The 26,161-nt window shown below is 43.4% G+C and overlaps 1 protein-coding gene across 1 annotated transcript in view; it reads right to left on the reverse strand.

The window, feature by feature from the left end:
- Positions 1-13,637, reverse strand: part of TRPV1 (transient receptor potential cation channel subfamily V member 1) — a 123,695-nt gene extending 110,058 nt beyond the window's left edge. Inside the window, exon 1 of the mRNA XM_077294222.1 lies at positions 13,343-13,637. The gene's annotated coding sequence lies outside the window, so the exon portion shown is untranslated. The remainder of the gene's footprint in view (positions 1-13,342) is intronic.
- Between the last annotated feature and the right edge of the window lie 12,524 nt (positions 13,638-26,161).

A 26,161-nucleotide genomic window follows, 5' to 3' on the forward strand; every position in this document is an offset into this window, starting at 1 on the left:
ATCTGGAATGGTGGCCTGAAAAAAGGTTAAGTAGCCTTAACTTCAATAGCGCCATAAGAAGTGTTGGTTTGAGTTTGCAAAAAAGTATGAAAAGTGTACAGTAGATTAGAAATGGGTGCTTTGGAGGAATGAGATGAAAGTCTATAGACTAGGCTCTGATGGTTGCAAACGGTTTTGGATGAACCAAAGGAAAAATTTGCTAACATATAAAGAAATCTACGGAACTGTCAAGTTTGGTGGAGGATGTCTGATGCTATGTGGTTGCATCACAACCAAAGGTCTTGGATACTTGACCAGGATCTATGATGGCCTCAAAGTTGAGTGTGAGGGTAAAACAGTATTGCAATACTTTATCGAACCAAAAATCAGATGATAACAAATAGAACAGTCCCAGCAAAATATCCAAGATGGCGCAAAATTAGAGTCTCACTCTTCTACTGATTAGCCAGCATTATAGCAACTGCAATTTCAAAGCTTCCAGTGCTGACTAACCCCACCCATGGCATTCACAGAGAGGAGGTAATAGTCTGTGTTTCTTGACCAACCAAAGAAAGACACATAAATTCAAAAGTCAAATAAGGATAAGTTCAGTAGGCCATGAGACATATGTTATTAAGTTTGGATAGTTAAGATTGTTCCCCTTTTGCTTGCCAGTGTATGTCTGAATCAGGATGTAAAAGTACAGGCATATGTATTGTTGGTTTTACTAGCATTAGCAAGCTCCATATTCTGGATTGATCATGTAAAGTAGCTTCACTGGTGCCTCAACCATGGGAGGGTGGTAACGATTCACAGCATTCATCAGTATACCTCATATCTCTTGCATTTAGTATTGATTGCAGTGTTGACAAAGGAAGCCCTGGTATTGTGATTATCAGGGGTTCATGTATATACATTATGCTTTTCACGTATTTTTTTAACCATATTCAGATATGTGTTGTGAATTCTGCTTTTGGGCTCCCTCCGGTGGTTGTAGGTGGTAATGCAGTTGCCCCTGAGTTGCAGCCCTGGTCAGGTGTATCTGCTGATTGCAGTTCTGACTGGGGTATTTAGGCGTGCAGGATTCATTTGTCCTTGCCAGTTGTCAATTGTTCTTGGGAGGTTATGGACCTCTGCCTGGTTCCTCCTGCCTTTCTGCCAAATCAGCAAAGATAAGTGTCTGGGTTTTTTTTCCTGTGGCACACATGCTGTGTGCTTCACAATTCAGTGCTATTCTTTGTGTTTTCTTGTCCAGCTTCGATTGTGTCAGTATTTTCTCAGTCTTGTTGGATTCTCGGGAGTGGCAGATATACATTCCATGTCTTTAGTTAGATTGTGGAACTTTTTGTATTATCTGCTGTGGATATTTTTGGAAGGGTTTTAATACTGACCGCCTAGTAATCTGTCCTATCCTTTCATATTTAGCTAGAGTGGCCTCTTTTGCTAAATCCTGTTTCTACCTGCGTGTGTCTATTCTTCTCCTACTCACAGTCATTATTCGTGGGGGGCTGCCTATCCTTTGGGGGTCTGCTCTGAGGCAAGGTAGCATTCCTATTTCCCTCTATAGGGGTATTTAGTCCTCTGGCTGTGTCGAGGTGTCTAGGTTCGTGTTAGGCACACCCCACGGCTACTTCTAGTTGCGGTGTTAGTTCAGGATTGCGGTCAGTACAGGTTCCACCGACTCCAGAGAAAGTTTCATGCGGCTCCAAGGTCACCGGATCATAACAGTACAACTGGCCAACAATGAGTTAAATGCATCTCAGACGAAGGGAAGAAAGGTGTTGAGCCATTTTTTTTTCTGCAGTCTGTTTTGTCTTTTTTTCCCTCTTTAGCTATGGGTGGCTGAGGAGTCTTGTGCCAGCATGGATGTTCAGGAACTAGCTTCTCGTGTAGATCAGCTTGCTGCTAGGGTACAGGGTATTTCTGATTATATTGTTCAGACTCCTGCTTTAGAGCCGAAGATTCCTACCCCTGATTTGTTTTTTGGTGATAGGTCCAAATTTTTGGATTTTAAAAACAATTGTAAACTGTTTTTTGCTCTGAGACCGCGATCCTCCGGTGATTCTATTCAGCAGGATAAAATTGTCATCTCCCTGCTGCGTGGCGATCCTCAGGATTGGGCATTTTCCATGGAATCTGGGAATCCTGCCTTGCTTAATGTAGATTCCTTTTTTCAGGCTTTAGGATTATTATATGATGAACCGAATTCTGTGGATCAAGCGGAGAAAACCTTGTTGGCCCTGTCTCAGGGTCAAGAGGCGGCAGAATTGTATTGTTAGAAATTTAGAAAATGGTCTGTGTTGACTAAATGGAATGATGATGCTTTGGCGTCAATTTTCAGAAAGGGTCTTTCTGAATCCGTTAAAGATGTTATGGTGGGGTTCCCCACGCCTTCCGGTCTGAGTGATTCTATGTCTCTGGCCATTCAGATTGATCGGCGCTTGCGGGAGCGTCAAACTGTGCGCGCTGTGGCGTCGTCCTTAGAGCAAGGTCCTGAGCCAATGCAGTGTGATAGGATTTTGTCTAGAACGGAACGACAAGGATTCAGACGTCAGAATAGGTTGTGTTATTATTGTGGCGACGCTTCTCATGTCATTTCAGTCTGCCCTAAGCGGACAAAAAGGATCGCTAGTTCATTTACTATCAGTACTGTACAACCTAAATTTCTGTTATCGGTGTCCTTGATCTGCTCATTGTCATCATTTTCTGTCATGGCGTTTGTGGATTCAGGCGCCGCCTTGAACTTAATGGATTTTGAGTTTGCCAGGCGTTGTGGTTTTCCCTTGCAGCCTTTGCAGAACCCTATCCCTTTAAGGGGGATTGATGCTACACCTTTAGCTAAAAATAAGCCCCAGTTTTGGACACAGGTGACCATGCACATGGCACCAGCCCATCAGGAAGATTGTCGATTTCTGGTGTTGCATAATTTGCATGATGTTATCGTGCTGGGTTTTCCGTGGTTGCAGGTACATAATCCTGTGTTGGATTGGAAATCTATGTCTGTGACTAGTTGGGATTGTCAGGGGGTTCATAATGATGTTCCTTTGATGTCAATCTCCTCTTCTTCCTCTTCTGAAATTCCAGAGTTTTTGTCTGATTTTCAGGATGTATTTGATGAGCCCAAGTCCAGTTCCCTTCCACCCCCCAGGACTGTGATTGTGCGATAGGAAACTTACTGCCTGGAATCAAGTCTAAGGGCCGACTTTTCAACCTGTCTGTGCCTGAACATACCGCCATGCGGAGTTATGTTAAGGAGTCTTTGGAGAAAGGGCATATTCGGCCATCTTCTTCACCGTTGGGAGCGGGTTTTTTCTTTGTTGCTAAGAAGGATGGCTCCTTGAGACCTTGTATTGATTATCGCCTCTTGAATAAGATCACGGTCAAGTTTCAATACCCTTTACCTTTGCTTTCCGATTTGTTTGCTAGGATTAAGGGGGCTAGTTGGTTTACGAAGATTGACCTTCGGGGGGCATATAATCTTGTTCGTATTAAGCAGGGTGATGAATGGAAAACTGCGTTTAATACGCCCGAAGGCCATTTTGAATACCTTGTGATGCCATTCGGGCTCACTAACGCTCCATCTGTTTTTCAATCCTTCATGCATGATATCTTCCAGACTTATATTGATAAATTCTTGATTGTATATTTGGACGATATTTTGATTTTTTCCGATGATTGGAGGTCTCATGTGGAACAGGTCAGGATGGTATTTCAGATCCTTCGTGACAATGCTTTGTTTGTGAAGGGGTCTAAGTGTCTCTTTGGGGTGCAGAAGGTTTCTTTTTTGGGCTTTATTTTTTCTCCCTCATCTATGGAGATGAATCCTGTTAAGGTTCAGGCCATTCATGATTGGATTCAACCTACATCCGTGAAGAGACTTCAGAAATTTTTGGGTTTTGCTAATTTTTATCGCCGTTTCATTGCTAACTTCTCCAGCGTGGTTAAACCCTTGACTGATTTGACGAAAAAAGGCGCTGATGTGGCGAATTGGTCCTCTGCGGCTGTCTCTGCCTTTCAGGAGCTTAAACGCCGATTTACTTCTGCTCCTGTGATGCGCCAACCAGATGTTTCTCTTCCGTTTCAGGTTGAGGTTGACGCTTCTGAGATTGGGGCAGGGGCCGTTTTGTCTCAGAGGGATTCTGTTGGTTCTTTGATGAAACCGCGTGCCTCCTTCTCCCGCAAGTTTTCGCCTGCTGAACGTAATTATGATGTCGGCAATCGGGAGTTGTTGGCTATGAAGTGGGCATTTGAGGAGTGGCGACATTGGCTTGAGGGAGCTAAGCACTGTATTGTGGTCCTGACTGATCATAAGAATTTGATTTACCTCGAGTCTGCCAAACGGCTGAGTCCTAGACAGGCTCGATGGTCCTTGTTTTTTTCCCGTTTTGATTTCGTGGTTTTGTATCTTCTGGGTTCTAAGAATATTAAGGCTGATGCCCTTTCTAGGAGTTTTTTCCCTGATTCTCCTGAGGTCCTTGAACCGGTCGGCATTCTGAAAGAAGGGGTGGTCCTTTCTGCCATTTCCCCTGATTTACGGCGGGTTCTTCAGGAATTTCAGGCTGATAGACCTGACCGCTGTCCTGTGGGGAAATTGTTTGTTCCTGACAGATGGACTAGTAGAGTGATTTCTGAGGTTCACTGTTCTGTGTTGGCTGGTCATCCTGGTATTTTTGGTACCAGAGATTTGGTTGGTAGGTCCTTTTGGTGGCCTTCGTTGTCACGTGATGTGCGTTCTTTTGTGCAGTCCTGTGGGACTTGTGCGCGGGCCAAGCCTTGTTGTTCCCGTGCTAGTGGGTTACTTTTGCCATTGCCGGTCCCTGAGAGGCCCTGGACGCATATTTCTATGGATTTTATTTCTGATCTTCCGGTTTCCCAGAGGATGTCGGTTATCTGGGTTGTTTGTGACCGGTTTTCTAAGATGGTTCATTTGGTGCCTTTGCCTAAATTGCCTTCCTCTTCAGAGTTGGTTCCGTTGTTTTTTCAGCATGTGTTTCGTTTGCATGGTATTCCGGAGAATATTGTGTCCGACAGAGGTTCCCAATTTGTTTCTAGGTTTTGGCGGGCCTTTTGTGCTAGGCTGGGCATTGATTTGTCTTTTTCTTCTGCATTTCATCCTCAGACAAATGGCCAGACCGAGCGAACTAATCAGACTTTGGAGACTTATTTGAGATGCTTTGTGTCTGCCGATCAGGATGATTGGGTGGCCTTTTTGCCATTGGCCGAGTTTGCCCTTAGTAATCGGGCTAGTTCAGCTACTTTGGTTTCGCCTTTTTTTGTAATTTTGGTTTTCATCCTCGTTTTTCTTCTGGGCAGGTTGTGCCTTCCAACTGTCCTGGTGTGGATTCTGTGGTTGACAGGTTGCAGCAGATTTGGGCTCATGTGGTGGACAATTTGGTGTTGTCTCAGGAGGAGGCTCAACGTTTTGCTAACCGTCGTCGGTGTGTTGGTTCCCGGCTTCGGGTTGGGGATTTGGTTTGGTTGTCTTCCCGTCATGTTCCTATGAAGGTCTCTTCCCCTAAGTTTAAGCCTCGGTTTATTGGTCCTTATAGGATTTCTGAGATTATTAATCCGGTGTCTTTTCGATTGGCGCTTCTGGCCTCTTTTGCTATCCATAATGTCTTCCATAGATCTTTATTGCGGAAATATGTGGTGCCCGTTGTTCCCTCTGTTGATCCTCCGGCCCCTGTGTTGGTTGATGGGGAGTTGGAGTATGTGGTTGAGAAGATTTTGGATTCTCGTTTTTCGAGGCGGAGGCTTCAGTACCTTGTCAAATGGAAGGGTTATGGCCAGGAGGATAATTCTTGGGTTTTTGCTTCTGATGTCCATGCTGCTGATTTGGTCCCTGCCTTTCATCTGGCTCGTCCTGATCGGCCGGGGGGCGCTGGTGAGGGTTCGGTGACCCCTCCTCAAGGGGGGGTACTGTTGTGAATTCTGCTTTTGGGCTCCCTCCGGTGGTTGTAGGTGGTAATGCAGTTGCCCGAGTTGCAGCCCTGGTCAGGTGTATCTGCTGATTGCAGTTCTGACTGGGGTATTTAGGCGTGCAGGATTCATTTGTCCTTGCCAGTTGTCAATTGTTCTTGGGAGGTTATGGACCTCTGCCTGGTTCCTCCTGCCATTCTGCCAAATCAGCAAAGATAAGTGTCTGGGTTTTTTTTCCTGTGGCACACATGCTGTGTGCTTCACAATTCAGTGCTATTCTTTGTGTTTTCTTGTCCAGCTTCGATTGTGTCAGTATTTTCTCAGTCTTGTTGGATTCTCAGGAGTGGCAGATATACATTCCATGTCTTTAGTTAGATTGTGGAACTTTTTGTATTATCTGCTGTGGATATTTTTGGAAGGGTTTTAATACTGACCGCCTAGTAATCTGTCCTATCCTTTCCTATTTAGCTAGAGTGGCCTCTTTTGCTAAATCCTGTTTCTACCTGCGTGTGTCTATTCTTCTCCTACTCACAGTCATTATTCGTGGGGGGCTGTCTATCCTTTGGGGGTCTGCTCTGAGGCAAGGTAGCATTCCTATTTCCCTCTATAGGGGTATTTAGTCCTCTGGCTGTGTCGAGGTGTCTAGGTTCGTGTTAGGCACACCCCACGGCTACTTCTAGTTGCGGTGTTAGTTCAGGATTGCGGTCAGTACAGGTTCCACCGACTCCAGAGAAAGTTTCATGCGGCTCCAAGGTCACCGGATCATAACATATGTATTCAGCAGGAATTTGCTTTAAAAAAAACTGCATGAAAAACTGCTCCAAAAATGTGGTTAAAGAACCTCACAAAATGCAGTCCAAAAATCCCATAAAAAGTGAAAATTTATTAAATATTCATTAAAATGAGATAATACAATAAAGAACAGGTAACCGGAAAACAGAGGGAAACAGATGAAGCACCATATGGTGGTACAATAAACCAAAGGACTCATGTCCACATCACTGCAACACTTATACTGCCATTATTGTAAAGGGCCCATGGCCATATACAAACTAGGATCAGTGTCCCCATAATCATCGATAACAGTATCAAACATCATGTCCAGAAACACCCATATAAGCATGTAACTACCTGGTAATGATGCAGTGAGTGGTCCAGAGTCCACCCCGACGCCCGTTTCGGAGCACTAGGCTCCTTCCTCAGGGGGCAGTTTCCCGAACTGATGTCCTGATATATATTCATGCGAGACATTCTTGTACAAAGATTGTGGTATTTTCATTGGTGCATGGAGAATGTGTTTAACAACTCTGTCATTACAAAAATGTGGTGCAGTTTTCCGATCCAATTCCAGAGCAAAGGAAAATATAAATAAAAGACGACTCTTCCTGCTGGATTCACTTCTGGCTTTGGCTAAAAAAAAAACCACTGAGTAAAACTACCCTTTTTTGGAAACTAAGAAAAAAAATAATAATTACAGCCAAATAAGTTTTTATTAAAATAAATTAAAAAGTTGTCAAAATGGCAGCAACTAATGATCAGTATCAGCTGCATTCTTAAAGAGTTAATATTTTTAAGCCAGGTAATCGGATATCCATGTACGTTAATGCATATTGACATGACGTACTCTAGAACCATTAGTGGGTTCCTGGAACATTGGCTGAAACGCATACAGAAGGAAAGTAATTATGATAATACATAATGGCCAAAAAAGCCTGTCTATATATATTAAGCAAACCTTACGTGGACATAGGAGTACTTGTGAGCTTTATGCACATGCTGCTGATGACCTTGGTAATGAATTATTAACTGCATAGTAATAAAGACAATGAGCCCCATTAAGGTGATATAAATAACTCAAAAATGGTTTTATGTTGGATATAGACATCGTCTATGAAACAAAAACCATCCTATAGTATGTAGCCATCATTCCAAGCAGGATATAATCTTTATAATAATTACCATTAAATGTGCAAAATGATATCCAGGCAAATCCATCCAAATTAATATATAAAACATAACATTAACAAGATTACATGTATCATACAAGTATTATACATTCAAATAACACATCCTAGATCTGAATGAATGAAATATTCTCATTGAGTACTTTGTTCTGTACAAAGTTGAATGTGCTAACAACAAAATCACACAAAAATCATCAATGGAAATCAAATTTATTAACCAATGGAGGCCTGGATTTGGAACGATACTCAAAATCAAAGTGGAAAATCTAATTACAGGCTGATCCAACTTCAGTGGAAATGCCTGAAAACAATAAAATGTTGCTCAGTAATGTGTGTGTGGCCTCATCATGCCTGTATGACCCCCATACAGTTCCTGGGCATGCCCCTGATGAGGTGACGGATGGTCTCCTGAGAGGTCTCTCTTCTCCCAGACCTCCTCCCATCCGTCAACTCCTGGACAGTCCGTGGTGCAACGTGACGTTGGTGGATGGTGCGAGACATGATGTCTCAGATGTGTCCAATCAGATTCAGGTCTGGGCAGGCCAGTCCATAGATTCAATGCCTTCATCTTGCAGGAACTGCTGACACTCCAGCCACATGAGGTCTGGCATTGTCCTGCATTAGGAGAAACTCAGGGACAACCGCACCAGCATATGGTCTCACAAGGGGTCTGAGGATCTAATCTCAGTACCTTATTGGCAGTCAGGCTACCTCTAGCGAGCACATGGAGTGCTGTGCGGCCCTCCAAATAAATGCAACCCCACACCATTACTGACCCACTGCCAAACCTGTCATGCTGAAGGATGTTGCAGGCAGATCGCTCTCCATGCCGTCTTCCGACTCTGTCACGTCTGTCACACGTGCTCAGTGTGAACCTGCTTTCATCTGTGAAGAGCACAGGGTGCCAGTGGCGAATTTGCCAATCCTTGTGATCTGTGGCAAATGCCAAGCATCCTGCACGGTGTTGGTCTGTGAGTACAACCCCCATCTGTGGATGTCGGGCACTCAGACCATCCTCATGGAGTCGGTTTCTAACCGTTTGTGCAGACACATTCACATTTGTGGCCTGCTGGAGGTCATTTTGTAGGGCTCTGGCAGTGCTCCTCTTGTTCCTCCTTGCACAAAGGCTGAGGTAGCGGCCCTGCTGCTGGGTTGTTGCCCTCCTACAGCCCCCTCCACATCTCCTAGTGTACTGGCCTGTCTCCTGGTAGCGTCTCCAGACTCTGGACACTACGCTGACAGACACAGTAAACCTTCTTGCCACAGTTCGCATTGATGTGCCATCCTGGAAAAGCTGCAGTATCTGAGCCACTAGTGTGGATTGTAGAGTCCATCTCATGCTACCTCGAGTGTGAAAGAACAGCCATCATTCAAAAGTGACCAAAACATCAGCCAGAAAGCATTGGTACTGAGATGTGGTCTGTGGTCCCCACCTGCCGAACCACTCCTTTATAGGGGTGTCTTGATAATTGCCAATAATTTCCATCTGTTGTCTATTCCATTTGCACAACAGCATGTGAAATTGATTGTCAAACAGTGTTGCTTCCTAAGTGGACAGTTTGATTTCACAGAAGTTTGATTTACTTGGAGTTACATTCTGTTGTTTAAGTGTTCCCTTTATTTTTTTGAGCAGTGTACATATACAAATGTACACACCCCGGCAATTCCGAGAACAGGTCCCTGTTCTGCTGCAGCAATTCTCGCCACTGCTATTTTTGGGGCTTCGACAGCATCTCTGCTATTGCAACTCCTTCCACCTTGGCTTCTGGCTTGACCAGCAAACAAGAGTTTCCACTGGTTCTCTGTATTGAATTGATGAAATTGACATGGTAGACCTGGTATGGCTTACGTCATCTCGTCCCATACTCTACTGTTCTTTTCTATGGTCTTCCTAAACATACTCTTCAATGTTTTAGTAAATCTTTCCACAGGGTCGTCTCTCTGGTGATGGTACACTGATGTCTTCATTGGTGTAATTTGCAAGGCCTTACACAGTTCCCTCATGACCTTACTCATAAGGGGTGTTGTTTGGTCGGTCAAGATCTCCCTCAGTAACCTTGTCCGGTAAAAAAAAGTGGGCCAACTCATGGGCTATACTTTTTGCCGAGGAGTTTCTCATGGAAACTGCTTCAGGGTACCGCATAGCATAGTCCAAGATGACAATACACTGTGTGCAGAATTATTAGGCAAGTTGCAGGGAACTCTGAACTACATCCTCCGCCCCTTTGTATCTTGACACCCTATCCCCTATTGGGCCTACCGATTCCTGTTGGAACCTCCAGTATAAAGTGGGCTGCTTTCCCAAGGAACCCTCGACTCCTGGGACCTCTCGACCAGTCCGACGAGTTCACCGGCATTCCAGGGATAACCCTGGGCAAGTCTGTATTGGCCTCGGAAGGGAAAGCACGAACCGGTTTATCACCACTTGCTCTACCATCTTTGCAGGGGTAGAGGACTCTGGCTGAAACCATTTTTGGACCAGGTGTCCAGTAGCTCAAACATTTGGAAGCGAGGTGGTTTGTCCCTATAATACGCCCAGTGGTAAACCCGCTATGTCCTCACAGTCATTGTCACCCCTAAGAGCACCAAAATTTCCGTTTTGTAGTTTGCCATATTCCTTGGCGTCTTGCAATGCCAAATCATAGTAGGTCTTCCTTGGCTTCCCTGTCAATTATGGCACCAACACCTCTGCTCATTGCTCTGGCGGAAGTTTCTCTCTCTCGGTGACCCTTTCAAAAATGGTCAAAAAGGCCTCTATATTGTCACCCATGGTCATTTTTTGCAGGGCTCTCTTTACCGACTTCCTGATGGAAAAATCGTCTACTGACCTTAGAATTGGAGCTGTTATTGAGCCACGAACTGCCTCTGTGAGCAAATGAATCTGCTGCTTCTGTTGTTTGTGCTGGTCCTATTGCTTGAGCTGCTTCACAAGCAGCTTACTTGTCTCTTGTTGCACCAGCTCTTGCTGCTGGACTTGCATCAGATGTTTAATCAGGTCCTTCATTTTGTCTGACATCGCTTACTGGCTTATCACAGTCACACGCATTTGCTTGGAACGCTGCCCACATTTCTAACACCAATTGTGGGAATGCTACTCACTTGCGTTCGTCGAGAGGCAAAACAGGAAGCGTTTCCATTTAAAAGACTATGCTGGTTTATTGCTGCTTCATAAACCAGCCTTAAACAAGGGAAAAAACAACCTTCAGTGCACTAAGAGTGCCACTGAATGTATATACGTATCCATGTCTGTGTGCTATAGCATGCACCATATACCAATGGGAAATCTAAGTATTTGATACACTGACGATTTTACAAGTTTTCCCACCTACAAAGAATGGAGAGGTGTGTAATTTCTATTTTAGGTACACTTCAACTGTGAGAGACAGAATCTAAAAATAAAAACCAGAAAATCACATTGTATAACTTCTAAATAATTAAATTGCATTTTGTTTCATGAAATCAGTATTTGATCACCTACCAACAAGCAAGAATTCTGGCTCTCACAGTCCTGTTCGTTTTTCCTTAAGAAGCCCTCCTACTCTACGTTAATTACCTGCATTAGTCCCTTTCTGACATCAGACATAATAATCCGTCCATGTGACCTAGGCCTATTTGACCAGGGATGGATTATGACGTCCAGTCCCGGCACTTTAACCCCCGAAATGCTGTGATCGAACACGATTGGAGCATTCCGGAAGATGGCAGAGGGCTAACAGCCCCTCTGCCTTTGGTTCGAAGACCCCGCGGCATGAGGCGGGGTCCCGATCGTTGCCATGGTGACCCAATGTTGTCATGACGACATCCGGGTCACCAGATCTAGGAAAGTTGCTGATCATGCACAGTGCATGATGAGCAAGTTTGTCACTGCAGAGCTGCAGCATACTCATGCTGTAGAAGCGATCAGCCTACAAAAAATGATAGTCCCATAGTGGGACAAAGTAAAAGTTAGAAAAAAGTAAAAAAAAGTTTTAAATACCGTATTTTTCAGACTGTAAAATGGACTTTTTCCCTCACAAAATGTGGAGGAAAATGGGGGGTGCGTTTTATAGTCTGGCTGTATGGGCTCTGGCTGTGGGAGAGCAGTTTCGGCGTAGTATCGGGTCATAGGAGGCTGGAGCTCTGGCAAACTCCTGTGCCTGCTGCTAAATGAATATGCACTGCATTCCGCACCCATGGGCGTGGAGGGCAATATTATTTTTTTTCTGGGATCCTGGCATGATTGGCCCCATCCTGTTGCTGGTATGATTTGTCCCATCAGAAAAGATTAAAAAAAACAAAACACAAAAAACATTACACTTATCTTCCTCCGCTCCCTCGCAGTGTCCTGCTCCGATGCCAGCAGCTGCCAAAATACTCACCGGGACCACGACTACAGCCCTGGCCCCTGTTACAACTGCACCGTATTGAAAGCAGAATGGATGGGGTTATGCATCACGAGATTTTGGCCAACAACCGCCTTCCCTCAGTAAGAGCATTGAAGGTAGGTAATGGCAGGGTCTTCCAGCATGATAATGACCTGAAACACACATCTAAGGAGTGGTTTTGTAAGAAGCATTTCATGGTAGTGGAGTGGCATAGCCAGTCTGCAGACCTGAACCCAAAAGAAAATCTTTGGAGGGAGCTGAAACTCAACATTGCCGAGCGACAGCCCCGAAACCTGAAAGATCTGAAGATCTGGATGGAGGAGGGGGCCAAAATCCCTGCTGCAGTGTGTGCAAACTTGGTCAAGAACTACAGCAAACATCTGACCTCTGTAATTGCAAACAAAGGTTTCTGTACCAAATATTAAGTTCCGTTTTTCTATTGCATCAAATACTTATTTCATGCAATAAAATACAAATTAATTATGTAAAAATCATTCAATGTGATTTTCTGGATTTCTTTTTAAGATTCTGCCTCTCACAGTTGGTGTACCTATCATAAAAATTACAGACCTCTCCATTCTCTGTAGGTAGGAAAACCTGGTTAATCGGCAGTGTATCAAATACCTATTTTCACCACTGTATGTTTGTATGCTGTAAACATGCACAGTGCCGTTGTATGTGTATATGTGCTGTATGTTATAGCATGCACACTACTGTTGTATGTACATATGTATTTATGTCTGTAAGCTATAGCATGCAGAGTGCCGTTGTATGTATATATAGATATATACGTGTGTTTGTGTACTATAGCATGTAATCACAGCATTGGGCACCCTACATGTTTATTTCCTTTTTTGCAGTGTATATATTTAACATACCGGTATATATTATTATATTTTATTACAAATGATGCTAACTCAGCTCCTCTACACAGGTAATATGGCAAGTCTATATAGTATGACAAGGGCATTAACAAACGCAGCTCTGCAACATCTCTACACTGCCGTACATGCCTATCTAAAAATAAAAATTGTAGGCGATAAGGTTTTTTTAGAACTAGTGATCCGCGTGACCCATTAGAAATCAGACATAATACAAAAAAGAGACAAGTGTTACCTTGTGGAGTTACCTTCTACTATTTAAGCCTCTTGAGCCCCCCGTCCTCTGCTGGACCTACATGGAGCTTCCTTCTGTCTGTGCCGTCAGTGCCAAGTCTCCATCAGGAGCGGAGCCCTATCCCAACACTGTCTCAGGATGCGGTGATAGACGGGGCTGAGCTATCGCTCTTCTCTCCTGATATTTCACAGCACACAGTGTGATAAGTGAAGGAGCGCCTGTACACTGTGCTATTCCCAGGAGTTACCAAGGCTTTTACTGGGAGCTCCGCACAAGTGGATTCTACATTTAGCAGCAAATGCCCCGGTCCAGACTGTAACCTTCCTTCCAGGATCGTTAGGATGATAAATAGAGGGAACTGATGATTGGGCAACGCCTTTCTCCCAGTTACACCAATTTCATGCATGTTATAGAAATATGACCCCAATCCATGTTCACAACCGCATAAAAGAACAGCGACTACTGTAAATCAGTATTTCCCATCGATTATATAGAATGAAGTTGTATACAGAGCTAGTACATTTATTTGTAAAGATATATGATTGGTCTCAGTGTACACATTTTGGCTACTTTCACCAAGTGACACCAACAGATACTGAAAGACATGTCCATAAAAAAACAAACCAAAACTGGAGACAGCTCAGATGCCATCTGCGATTCATCCAAGTGCTGTCCATTTTTTACTGTTCAAAGGGAACCTGTCACCAAGTTTTCCCAATATAAACTAAGGCCACCATCTTTTCTGCCTCTTTTACAGCAGTGCCCAGTTGTAGAAGTCACCAATCCCCCCTGAATATCCCCAAAAATATCTTCTATAATTCCCCCAAAGGGCGAGGTCCGGTTTGATGGGCGTCACTGGTCTTGCTTGGTGCCTCCTCTATTCCCGCAATCTTTGTCTTCCTGCCTAACTTCATGTGCATGACGCATCCAACACCATCCACACAGTGTCCTCCATTGCGCTCCTGCGCAGGCGCCCTTTGTTCTATCCTGCTGAGAGCAGAGCAAAGTCCTGTAATGCGCATGCATCAGGAAAGGCCAAAGAGCGCTGATGACCCAGACCCAGAAGTACAGCTGGTGCATGCGCATTACAGGACTTTGCCCTCAGCAGAATAGAACAAAGTGCGCCGGTGCAGGAGAGTGATTGGGGGCGCTGTGTGGATGACGTAGGATGGGTCATGTGCATGAAGCAGGGCAGGAGGATTGTGGGGATAGAGATGACTAAATGAGGCCCTATACGGTCAGTCACTCTGAAAAGTTATCACAATAAGTATGCCAGCCTCATAAGGACTAAGAGATCTATTTAACAATGAATGCAGTATGTATTGTGAAATCTGGTGACGGATGCACTTGTTTTGTTTTAATCTGATAGCCACATTTCTTTTTAAGTGCTAACATCTCTTTGACTCATCTATCTGTTAACGATAAATAGCAGGCTCATGCCACCTCCAGCCAATAAATCGTCACATGAGGCTTTACAATCATATAAGTTTGGTTCGCCAGCAGCCAATAACTTAAAGGGTGATTCTTGTGATAAAGGGTTAAAATTGCTAAATTATTGTACAAACGAAAAAAAATACCACTATGGCTAAAAGGGACACAAACAAAAATCAATTGTGTATATAAAAAAAAAAAAGTACATTCTCCGGTCCATCCGTTCACTTCTTTTTCTAGATTTTTTTTTAAACATATGACCCACTTATCACAACACAAAGTGAATACAGACCTCAGATACCAAGATTTATACTGATTTAGACACTAAAATATGCTGAAATATCAGATCCTAAAAAAAACCTGATCTTAAACAAGACCATTGAATCAAAAGTGTATTATAATGAGAGCAATTTTCACAACTGCTCAAGTTCAAAGGCCCATAATATGCCCGTGGCAAGAGAATAGATGGGCAGTACTAATAACTGTCTTGTTTGTAAAACAACCTTTCTTATTAAGTTCCGTGTAATTCTTTTACTTAGTGTCCTCTCCTATTACGTTATGTACAATGCCGTCCCATATTAGTGTCCTTACTTATGCATGGTGGTGACATACTTTATATAGTGTCATAGCTTAAACATAGTTGTACCTTATTACATAGTGTCTTCCCTTATGTGTAACTCCGTCTCTTATTACATTGTGTTCTCCATTATGTATAGAGCCAATCCTTATCACAGTGTCCTACTGGTTTATGTTGTATTTTATTAAACCGTGTCCTCCTTTATTATATACTGATGCTGCGCTGTGTGGTTTGTATAGTTTAGGGCATACACATCAAACTCTTGCCTGCGAGCTAAATCTGGTCCACAGGGTGATTATATTTGGCCTGGGATAAAGACACCACCCACCTCCCAGGATGCCGATACAGTTGAAAGCAATTATGGAAAGAGGGAAGCTGTGCGCTTCTTCCCAATGATTCTCCCTCTGCATCTGATGTCCCAGCGCAGCGGACACGATAACATCTCTATTTCACGCCTGCTGTGCCAAGCAGTGAAGAGCTTCAGTGCACTTGCTACCAAAACCAAAGCAGTGTGTGAATGAGGAGAGGTATTTTTTATGTGGGGCCCATTATACTATATGGAGGAGAACTATGTGGGGCCCATTATTCTGTATGGAGGATTATGTAGAGCCATTATTCTGTATGGAGGATTATGTGGTGCCATTATTCTGTAGGGAGGACTATGTGAGGCCCATTCTGCTGTATAGAGGACTATGTGGGGTCTATTATTCTGTATGAAGGATTTTGGAGCCCATTATACTGTATGGGGGACTGTGTGGGGCCATTATTCTGTATAGAGGACTATGAGGGGCTCATTATACTGTATGGAGGAGTATATGAGGCCCATTATACTGTGTGCAGGGCTGTGTGGGGATCACAGTTGGGGCATCTTACTGAATTGGGGGTCACCATGCTTTTCTGGGGAGATTACAGTAGGGTTATCATACCGTGTGTTTGGAGGGTACTGTGGAGGAATTCACTCTGGGGTATCATACTGTGCTTGGGGGGCACTTTTGTTTGCATCATACTTTATAGGGGTAGTAAAATGGGAATCTAGGAGTTACAATAGGAGGAAAATTACTTTGTTAGGGCTGAAAAGTAGTGAGATATGTTCTTCTGTGAACCCACTGAATGTTAAGGTTTTTTTTCTTGGGGAGTGCGGAGCCCAATTAGAACCTGTGCTATGGGGCCCTATGATTTCTATGTACGCCCCTGTCCGCAATTAAATTCCCAATGCTCTGGTCATGTGATCTGACTCTTAAGATCTATTAATCGAAATATACTTTCTTCATGGAACAACCCAAGTTTTTATTCCATATAAAAAGGTTCATTTTATATTTGATAAGGAAAAATGTCCTCAAATGTAGACATTTTGTTTCCATTAATGTCAAGGTTGGCCGGTGACTTCGTCCAAGTTTTTCCATTTTGGCCCTCGGTAAATTTGAGTTTTGACATCCCTGGTTTTGGGTGTGATGGTTATTCATTTTGAGGAAACAAGTGCAGTAGGTTTAGCAATGTATAAGGAAAAAATGTTATGCATGCTGCTTTTCCCCTACCCCTTCATGGTCTCCCCAATATGCACCTGTGTTGTTCTTCACGAGAATTGCATGCCTTGTTACTTGACATGTGACACCCCCCGTCATGTGACCTATCACGTGACCAGGAAAGGGCTCAGTGAGAATTGCCCTGGATATTCTTAATCAGTAGTAAATACCGATCTCGAGACCTTAAAATTAAAGATCCTCAACTCCCATAGAGTGCAGTTTTCTTCACTCTGCGCTCAATGTCTAGATGTTAGCCCCATTCTGTACACATCTAAACTTATTATTATTATACTAGATGGTGGTCCGATTCTAACGCATCGGGTATTCTAGAATATGTATGTAGTTTATTTATGACTGCGTTTGTCGCTGATTGTTCGCGGCCGGCCGGGCGCGACCAATCAGTGAAGCCAGGGCCAGCTCCAGGTTTTTGAGGTCCCCGGGCGAAAGAGTCTCACAGCCCAAGTAGCATATAACACAGCCTACGTAGTATACAGCACAGCTACGTAGTATATAACACAGCCACGTAGTATATAGCACAGCCACGTAGTATATTGCAGCCATGTAGTATATTGCACAGCCACGTAGTATATAGCACAGCCCACGCAGTATATAACACAGCCCACGTAGTATATAGCACAGGCCACTGTTGTGAACTGTATTTCTTGGCTCCCTCTTGCGATCACTAGCGGTATGACACTTGGATTGTCTTTCTCCAGGTTGGTACCCACCTGGTTCGTTAGGCCTTGGGTGTTCCTATTTAGACTTCCTGGAAACTCAGTCTAGTGCCCGGAATCGATGTAGTCAGTCTATGTCTGTTTGCTCCTGACTCCTGGTCTCCTGCTTTTTGCAAGATAAGCTAAGTCCTGCTTTCTTATTTTTGTTTATTCGCATTGCTGCTATTTTGTTCCAGCCTGTTACAATGTGATTCCTGATTTTTGCTGGAAGCTCTAGGGGGCTGATATTCTCCCCCCACACCGTTAGTCGGTGCCGGGGTTCTTGGATATTCAGCGTGGATATTTTTGTAGGGTTTTTGCTGACCGCATAAGTTCTCTTCCTATTTTCTGCTATTAATTAGTGGGCCTCTCCTTGCTAAATCTAGTTCATACTTACGTTTGTCTTTTCTTCTTACCTCACCGTTATTATTTGTGGGGGGCTTGTATCATAACTTTGGGGTTCTTTCTCTTGAGGCAAGCGAGGTCTTATTTTCTCTGAAAGGGTTAGTTAGTTCTCCGGCTGGTGCGAGACGTCTAGAATCAACGTAGGTACGTTCCCTGGCTACTTCTAGTTGTTGCGCTAGGATCAGATATACGGTCAGCCAAGTTACCACCTCCCTATGAGCTGGTTTTTGTGTTTGCGGACTTTGCTGGAACTTCTGAGATCCTCTACCACTAGGATCATAACAGGCCACGCAGTATATAACACAGCCCACGCAGTATATAACACAGGCCACGCAGTATATAACACAGCCTACGTAGTATAAAGCACAGCCCACGCAGTAAATAACACAGCCCACGTAGTATCTAACAGCCACATAGTACAGTCATATGAAAAAGTTTGGGCACCCCTATTAATCTTAAGCTTAATGTTTTATAAAAATGAAACAATATAGGTATTTCGCGCTGGTATATATATACTATCACCTATACTGGTATGTTAGGTGTATAGTTAATTGGCTCAAAAGTGCACTAGAGTCATATACCTCCGAGATGGAGAAACAGTTGGAGTACTGCAACCCACAGTTCTGATAATGCAGCCTTAATAAAAAGTAGCAGTGAAATCGTGCAGTCTGAATAAGAAAGTAGGTACCTTCAGAGTCAAGCTGGATCACTTATCCATCGTTGTGGATCCTCGGAGTTCCTGAATAATGTGAGTAGAGTCTTTTGCTGGAATATCTGTATCGGAGAGCTGCCCCGGCCGGTGGCAGCTGCTCCGTGTACCGAGCTGAAGCTGGAGGCGGGAACACTCCGTCCAGGGCTGACAGCGCCGCACAGTGCGAGTATAGTGAGCGGCGCGTCTAGGACCTGTGTGACGCACTGAAACAGGTGACCGCCCCACGTGACTACAGCGTTCGGTACGGATCGCGGTAAGGACCAACACAGCCTACGCGTTTCGAAAACTGCTGTTTTCTTCCTCAGCTCACTATACTCGCACTGTGCGGCGCTGTCAGCCCTGGACGGAGTGTTCCCGCCTCCAGCTTCAGCTCGGTACACGGAGCAGCTGCCACCGGCCGGGGCAGCTCTCCGATACAGATATTCCAGCAAAAGACTCTACTCACATTATCCAGGAACTCCGAGGATCCACAACGATGGATAAGTGATCCAGCTTGACTCTGAAGGTACCTACTTTCTTATTCAGACTGCACGATTTCACTGCTACTTTTTATTAAGGCTGCATTATCAGAACTGTGGGTTGCAGTACTCCAACTGTTCCTCCATCTCGGAGGTATATGACTCTAGTGCACTTTTGAGCCAATTAACTATACACCTAACATACCAGTATAGGTGATAGTATATATATATATATACCAGCGCGAAATACCTATATTGTTTTATTTTCTACTTATTTCTATAGTCTTGTGTGGTGACTGTTAGTATTTTGCTGCAGGTAGGGCATATTGTACACTTAAAACCAGCGCCACTTTCATTCTCTCTTTTCAACTATCGTTTTATAAAAATGGTTTATTTTGCAACAGCTATTTCAGTTTCCTATATCTAATAACTGTTGGACACAGTAATGTTTCTGCCTGGAAATGAGGTTTATTGTACTAACAGAAAATGTGCTATCTGCATTCAAACAAAATTTGACAGGTGCATAAGTATGGGCACCCTTATCATTTTCTTGTTTTAAATACTCCTACCTACTTTTTACTGACTTACTAAAGCACTTTTTTTGGTTTTGTAACCTCATTGAGTTTTGAACTTCATAGCCAGGTGTATGCAATCATGAGAAAAGCTACTTAAAGTGGCCACTTGCAAGTTGTTCTCCTGTTTGAATCTCCTCTGAAGAGTGGCATCATGGGCTCCTCAAAACAACTGTCAAATGATCTGAAAACAAAGATTATTCAACCTAGTTGTTCAGGGGAAGGATACAAAAAGCTGTCTCAGAGATTTAACCTGTCAATTTCCACTGTGAGGAACATAGTAAGGAAATGGAAGAACACATGTACAGTTCTTGTTAAGGCCAGAAGTGGCAGGCCAAGAAAAAGATCAAAAAGGCAGAGAAGAAGAATGGTGAGATCAGTCAAGGACAATCCTCAGACCATCTCCAGAGATCTGCAGCATCAACTTGCTGCAGATGGTGTCGCTGTGCATCAGTCAACTATACAACGCACTGTGTTTTTTTGCCGCCATGCATAACGCCCTTTTGTATTACCAAACAACTCAATCTTGGTTTCATGAGTCCACAGGACCTTCTTCCAAAAAGAAATTGGCTTCTCCTAATGTGCTTTTGCATACCTCAGCCAACTCTGTTTGTGGCGTGCTTGCAGAAACGGCTTCTTTCGCTTCACTCTCCCATACAGCTTCTCCTTGTGCAAAGTGCGTTGTATAGTTGACCGATGCACAGTGACACCATCTGCAGCAAGTTGATGCTGCAGATCTCTGGAGGTGGCCTGAGGATTGTCCTTGACTGATCTCACCATTCTTCTTCTCTGCCTTTCTGATGTTTTTCTTAGCCTGCCATTTCTGGCCTTAACAAGAACTGTACCTGTGTTCTTCCATTTCCTTACTATGTTCCTCACAGTGGAAATTGACAGGTGAAATCTCTTAGACAGCTTTTTGTATCCTTCCCCTGAACAACTAGGTTGAATAATCTTTGTTTTCAGATCATTTCACAGTTGTTTTGAGGAGCCTATGATGTCACTCTTCGGAGGAGATTCAAACAGGAGAACAACTTGCAAGTGGCCACTTTAAGTAGCTTTTCTCATGATTGCATACACCTAGCTATGAAGTTCAAAGCTCAATGAGGTTACAAAACCAAAAAAAGTGCTTTAGTAAGTCAGTAAAAAGTAGGTAGGAGTATTTAAAACAAGAAAATGATAAGGGTGCCCATACTTATGCACCTGTCAAATTTTGTTTGAATGCAGATTGCACATTTTCTGTTAGTACAATAAACCTCATTTCAAGGGAGAAACATTACTGTGTCCAACAGTTATTAGATATATGAAACTGAAATAGCTGTTGCAAAAAAAACAATTTTTATAAAACATTAAGCTTAAGATTAATAGGGGTGCCCAAACATTTTCATATGACTGTATATAGCACAGCCTACGTCGTATATAGCATAGCCCACGCAGTATATAACAGCCCACGTAGTATCGAACACAGCCACGTAGTATATAACACAGCCAAGTAGTATATAGCACAGCCCATGTAGTATATAGCACAGCGACAGTATATAACACAGCCCACGCAGTATATAACACAGCCCACGCAGTAGATAACACAGCCCACGCAGTAGATAACACAGCCCATGCAGTAGATAACACAGCCCACGCAGTAGATAACACAGCCCACATAGTATATAACACAGCCCACGTATTATATAGCAATGTGGGCACCCTATCCCGGTTAAAAAAAGAATTAAAATAAAAAATAGTTATATACTCACCTTCCGGCAGCCCCCGGATCTAGCCCAGGACTTTAGCGATGATCCGTTCCCAGCAATGCCTTGCGGCAATAACCCGTGATGTAGCGGTCTCACGAGACCGCTACGTCATCTGGGGTCAGTGCAGCAATGCACTCTTAGGACCGGAGCATCGCGAGTACCGGGAAAGCAGGCACGGACGCCGGATGGTGAGAATATAATGTTGGGTTTTTTTATTATTATTTTTAACATTATATGTTTTTACTATTGATGCTGCATAGGTAGCATCAATAGTAAAACGTTGGTCACACTTACAGGGTTAATGGCAGCGTTAACGGACTGCTAAAACGCTATGTGGGCGCTGACTGAAGGGGAGTATGGAGGGGGCACTGACTGGAGGGGAGTAGCGAGGGGCCAATTCGTGGCCGGACTGTGCCTGTCGCTGATTGGTCGTGCCCAGCCGGTCGCGACCAATCAGCGACGCAGGATTTCCGTTACAGACGGAAGTGGACCTTAGACGATTATATATATATATATAGATTGCATTGCTTATATAGCGCTATAACATTCTGCAACTTTTTACATTTATTACCATCGCTGTCCCCATTGGAGCTCACAATCTATATTCCCTATCAGTGTGTCTTTGGAGTGTTGGAGGAAACCGGAGAACCAGGAGGAAACCCACAGATACATGGGGAGAACATACAAACTCCTTGCAGATGTCCTTGGCAGGATTTGAACCCAGGATCCCAGCTCTCCAAAAGTATAGGCAATGCTGTACAACGCCATGTAATACATATTGCCAGCAAGGTACATAAAACAACAGCCAAGGAATGTGGTTTACTACAAATTATTGGTATTGTTTATAGATATAGTTCTGTAGAAATAGAACTTCTGACCTCAATTTAAAGTAAAATAGTATTAATTTATGTCCAGTTACCACAGTTAACAGCAATGTGCCTTGGGCAAGACACAGATAACGTCTGAGAAAGTTACAGATGAGTTGACCACATAGTCAAGGGAAAAAAGATCTAATACTTACTCCCAAATCATGTGACCACCAACCGTAATTGTGGTTATGCTAAGTGGCTTTTAAGGTCTTGCAATCAATCCGGGGAAGATGATGTGGAAATGTTTTTTGCTTTGCTTAAATCACAATAATATTAGTAACTGAAGCATGTGAGGGAAGCAAACGAGGAATAAGCTGGATAATTGCTGAAGATGTAGGAATCAGTAGTTATGATAGACAGCAGCGATCACACAAATAGGTAGCCTTTAACCCCTTAGTGATGGAGCCAGTTTTAACCTTAAAGTGGTTGTTCCCTTTCAGATCATGGTTGACCCCGATTGCAGTTTGCTTAAAAATAACCCGTGCTGTATTGCTTTTCCCCAGGTCGATCCGCGAGTCTCCGCTGCTGCTCCTACGAGGTCCTGAAGAAAAACCCATTTTTACCACTAAATTGTTATATTAGCTGCAAAGTTTTCATTTTCATAAGGGATAATTGGAGAAAATGGATCCCACAATTTTGTTACGCAATTGCTCCTGAACGTGGTAATACCCCAAAGTCATTGGAAACTACTGCTTGGCCACATGGCCGGACTCAGAAGAAAGGAGTGCCATTTGGTTTTTGATATGCAGATCATGCTAGAATAGTTTGCTGGTGCCATTTGCACAGCCTGTATGCTACTAGTAATATATTTTTCAATTGACAGATGACGGACCTGAGTGAGGGCTTGATTTTTGCAAAATGACTTGGATAAACCCTCTTAAGCTGTCTATATGGGCATGTACGTTATAGGAAGCTGAATAAAACATTACCTCGATATCTGCAATCTGATGTCTTATTCCAGCAAAATCCACGTTCTTCTTAATATGTGAATAAACTGTTAAGATCTATGGGCCGGACATAGATCTCCCTGAGAATCTGCCTCCAGAGCTTATTTTAAATTAAAAGGGAGCGTTGCCAGTATGAAACATATATTACATAGAACATGAGAACTGACCTTTGTGTCTTTACAGACATTTGCTGCAGGTCTCACATCTCTGCTGCCTCTGAGATGGAAGCCGAGAGGAGCCTGCGGATGTGTCAGGTATAATCACACACAGCTCTGCAGTGAGATCAGGAGAGCAGAGCGGCCATTGCACATCACACTGGTATCATCTCCTTTTATTTAAAATAACTTCCGGAGGCGGAGTCTCAGGGAGATTAATGTTCGGCCATAGTCCTGAACAGCTCATTTACACATAAGAAAAACATGCATTTCTCTGAAATAAGACATTTGATCGCAGATATCAAGGTAATATGTTATTCAGTTACCTACATGCCCATATAGACCGCTTAGTAGGGTTGATCCTATTGACAGATTCCCTTTAAGAACTGACTGATTGATTAAGTATTATGGCTGATTTGTATGCAATATTTTAAGAATCCAGCAGTAATCTTTGATGAGACATAAAAGTGGCTTACTCACACACAATGCATTGAATATTGTTCAAGGATACAGACTATAAAAAGTTCAGAATAGGAACTAAGAGGGGAAACGTTGGTTTTGTTACTTACCTCCCCTGGATTAAGCACTGGACACTGCATCCTCTGTCTTCTCATACCAGATCCCCGGGCTATTCCAGTAGATTTGGCAACTCAATACGGCTCTGTGAGAACACTCTGCCATGCAATATAGACTGCGCAGGTGGCGAGAAACCACTTGAGTATTTAGGTAGCAGGTGTCCAAACTGCTTCTCTGCATCTGGCCACATTGTTCTTCACTGCTGGGTCAACTCTGCTGTACCAGCTCTGCCACAATGAACTGTTACTGACTCAGCACTGCTACACCGATTCCTCACCACTGATTCAACTTTGCTAAACTGAACTTCGGTTCCTTATTGTTGAGCTTAATCTGCTTCACCAGTTGCTGTGACTCTGCATTGTTCCAGTTTGGCTACTTCTGCCCCAAAATTCCAACTTGGTAACCCAGCTGCCACAATGCCACCCATCCGTGCTTTGTAAAAACTGCTAATTGGACTAAAATCTTTGAGATTCCACCTCTTCATAGATGTAACTGTGGAATTCGAGACACAAAGTTTTGATTTAATTTCTTGAGCGTTTCTGTGTAATGTTATTTCTTACTGCATACCTTTGTGTAGATTAATCTTTGTGGGGACACATCATTTTCTCTTAATTAACCAGAAGTCTATTTTCAGCAAGCCAGGAGGAATAGACTTATTTATATGTTGACTTTTGAATTTATGTACTTTTTTTCTATAGTTGGACAAGAGTCTGAAATGTTGACTTCTTTCATGCAGTGTCATTGAACAATGATGTTTGCTGATATGCTAATTACACATTGTCCAGGCCAGCTAGTTTGTTGACTTGCAAAACAGATCAGGAAAAACATGCAAATAGACTACCAGCGAATGCTGGTGAAGGACAGTTAATAGTGATGAGCAAGTGTACTCGTTGCTCGGGTTTTTCCTGAGCACGTTCGGGTGACCTCCGAGTATTTATGACTGCTCGGAGATTTAGTTTTCATCGCGGCAGCTGAATGATTTACAGCTACTAGCCTGCTTGATTACATGTGGGGATTCCCTAGCAACCAGGATACACCCACATGTACTCAGCCTGGCTAGTAGCTGTAAATCATTCAGCTGCCACGATGAAATCTAAATCTCCAAGCAGTCATAAATACTCGGAGGTCACCCGAGTGTGCTCGGGAAAACAGAGTGCACTCGCTCATCACTAACAGTTAACTATGAAAAGAGGTTATATGCTTTTGTAACATCAGAGATACCTTCAGATATCCAAGAGATCCAAAGAACCCGAGACTCTCTACAGGACAGCAGCAAAGACATCATGGCTCCATCACGAGGGACACAGAGTTGTCATTCTACAGGATGCCAGCTAAGGGGACCTCAGCCGCGGCTGAAAGAATACAGATCTGCTCCATTGACCATCACTTAACCATGGATATGTTTGTGAAAGTCAGAAATGAGACCCAGCGGTCGCCTGGCTCCATGGAGATGTTCGGAGAAGCCAGATTGTGATCCTCCGGTAAACAGGCTTTGTACCTGAATGGACCGTCATCTTCCTAAGCTTGTCGTTACCTCCTCTCTGTGAGTGTCATAGGTGGGGTAGTCAGCCCTGGAAGCTCTGAAGTAACAGCTGCTCTTATCCCAGCGAGTCAGCGGAATGGTGAGATTCTGTAAAGTGCACCATTTTTGGTATTTTGCTGGGACTGTTCTACGTGTTATCTGCCTGTTTGGTGGTTCAATAAAGTATTGCCACACTGTTTTACCCTCTCCGTGTTGTCTGAGTAGTGTTATGCCCGGTGAAAGGAGAGAAGGTGTTCGGTGGGATGATCCCTGGTCCATGCGGTTTCGGCTAGCGGACCTGGGCGCCCGCCGATCCCTTGTGCTTCCACAATCTTTATTCCGTTTTTTTACCATCATACAGGGATGGAAACCTCCTTACTCAAACATGAATTTTTATCATTTTGAAAAAATTGGAAAATAATACCTTATAATGTGAATGTAACATGCAGCACAACTTTCATGCCATGTGATGCCCATAAAAATTAGATTAGATATTTAAAAAAATAAAAAAAGATAAATATAGTTTAACTTTATCATTTTGCTTTAACCATTGTGAAATTCGAACTGCAAAATACATGTTAATAAGCAATATAAAGCTCACAACCAGACAAACA

Source organism: Ranitomeya variabilis, chromosome 3 (assembly GCF_051348905.1).
Source record: "Ranitomeya variabilis isolate aRanVar5 chromosome 3, aRanVar5.hap1, whole genome shotgun sequence".
Taxonomy (NCBI): domain Eukaryota; kingdom Metazoa; phylum Chordata; class Amphibia; order Anura; family Dendrobatidae; genus Ranitomeya; species Ranitomeya variabilis.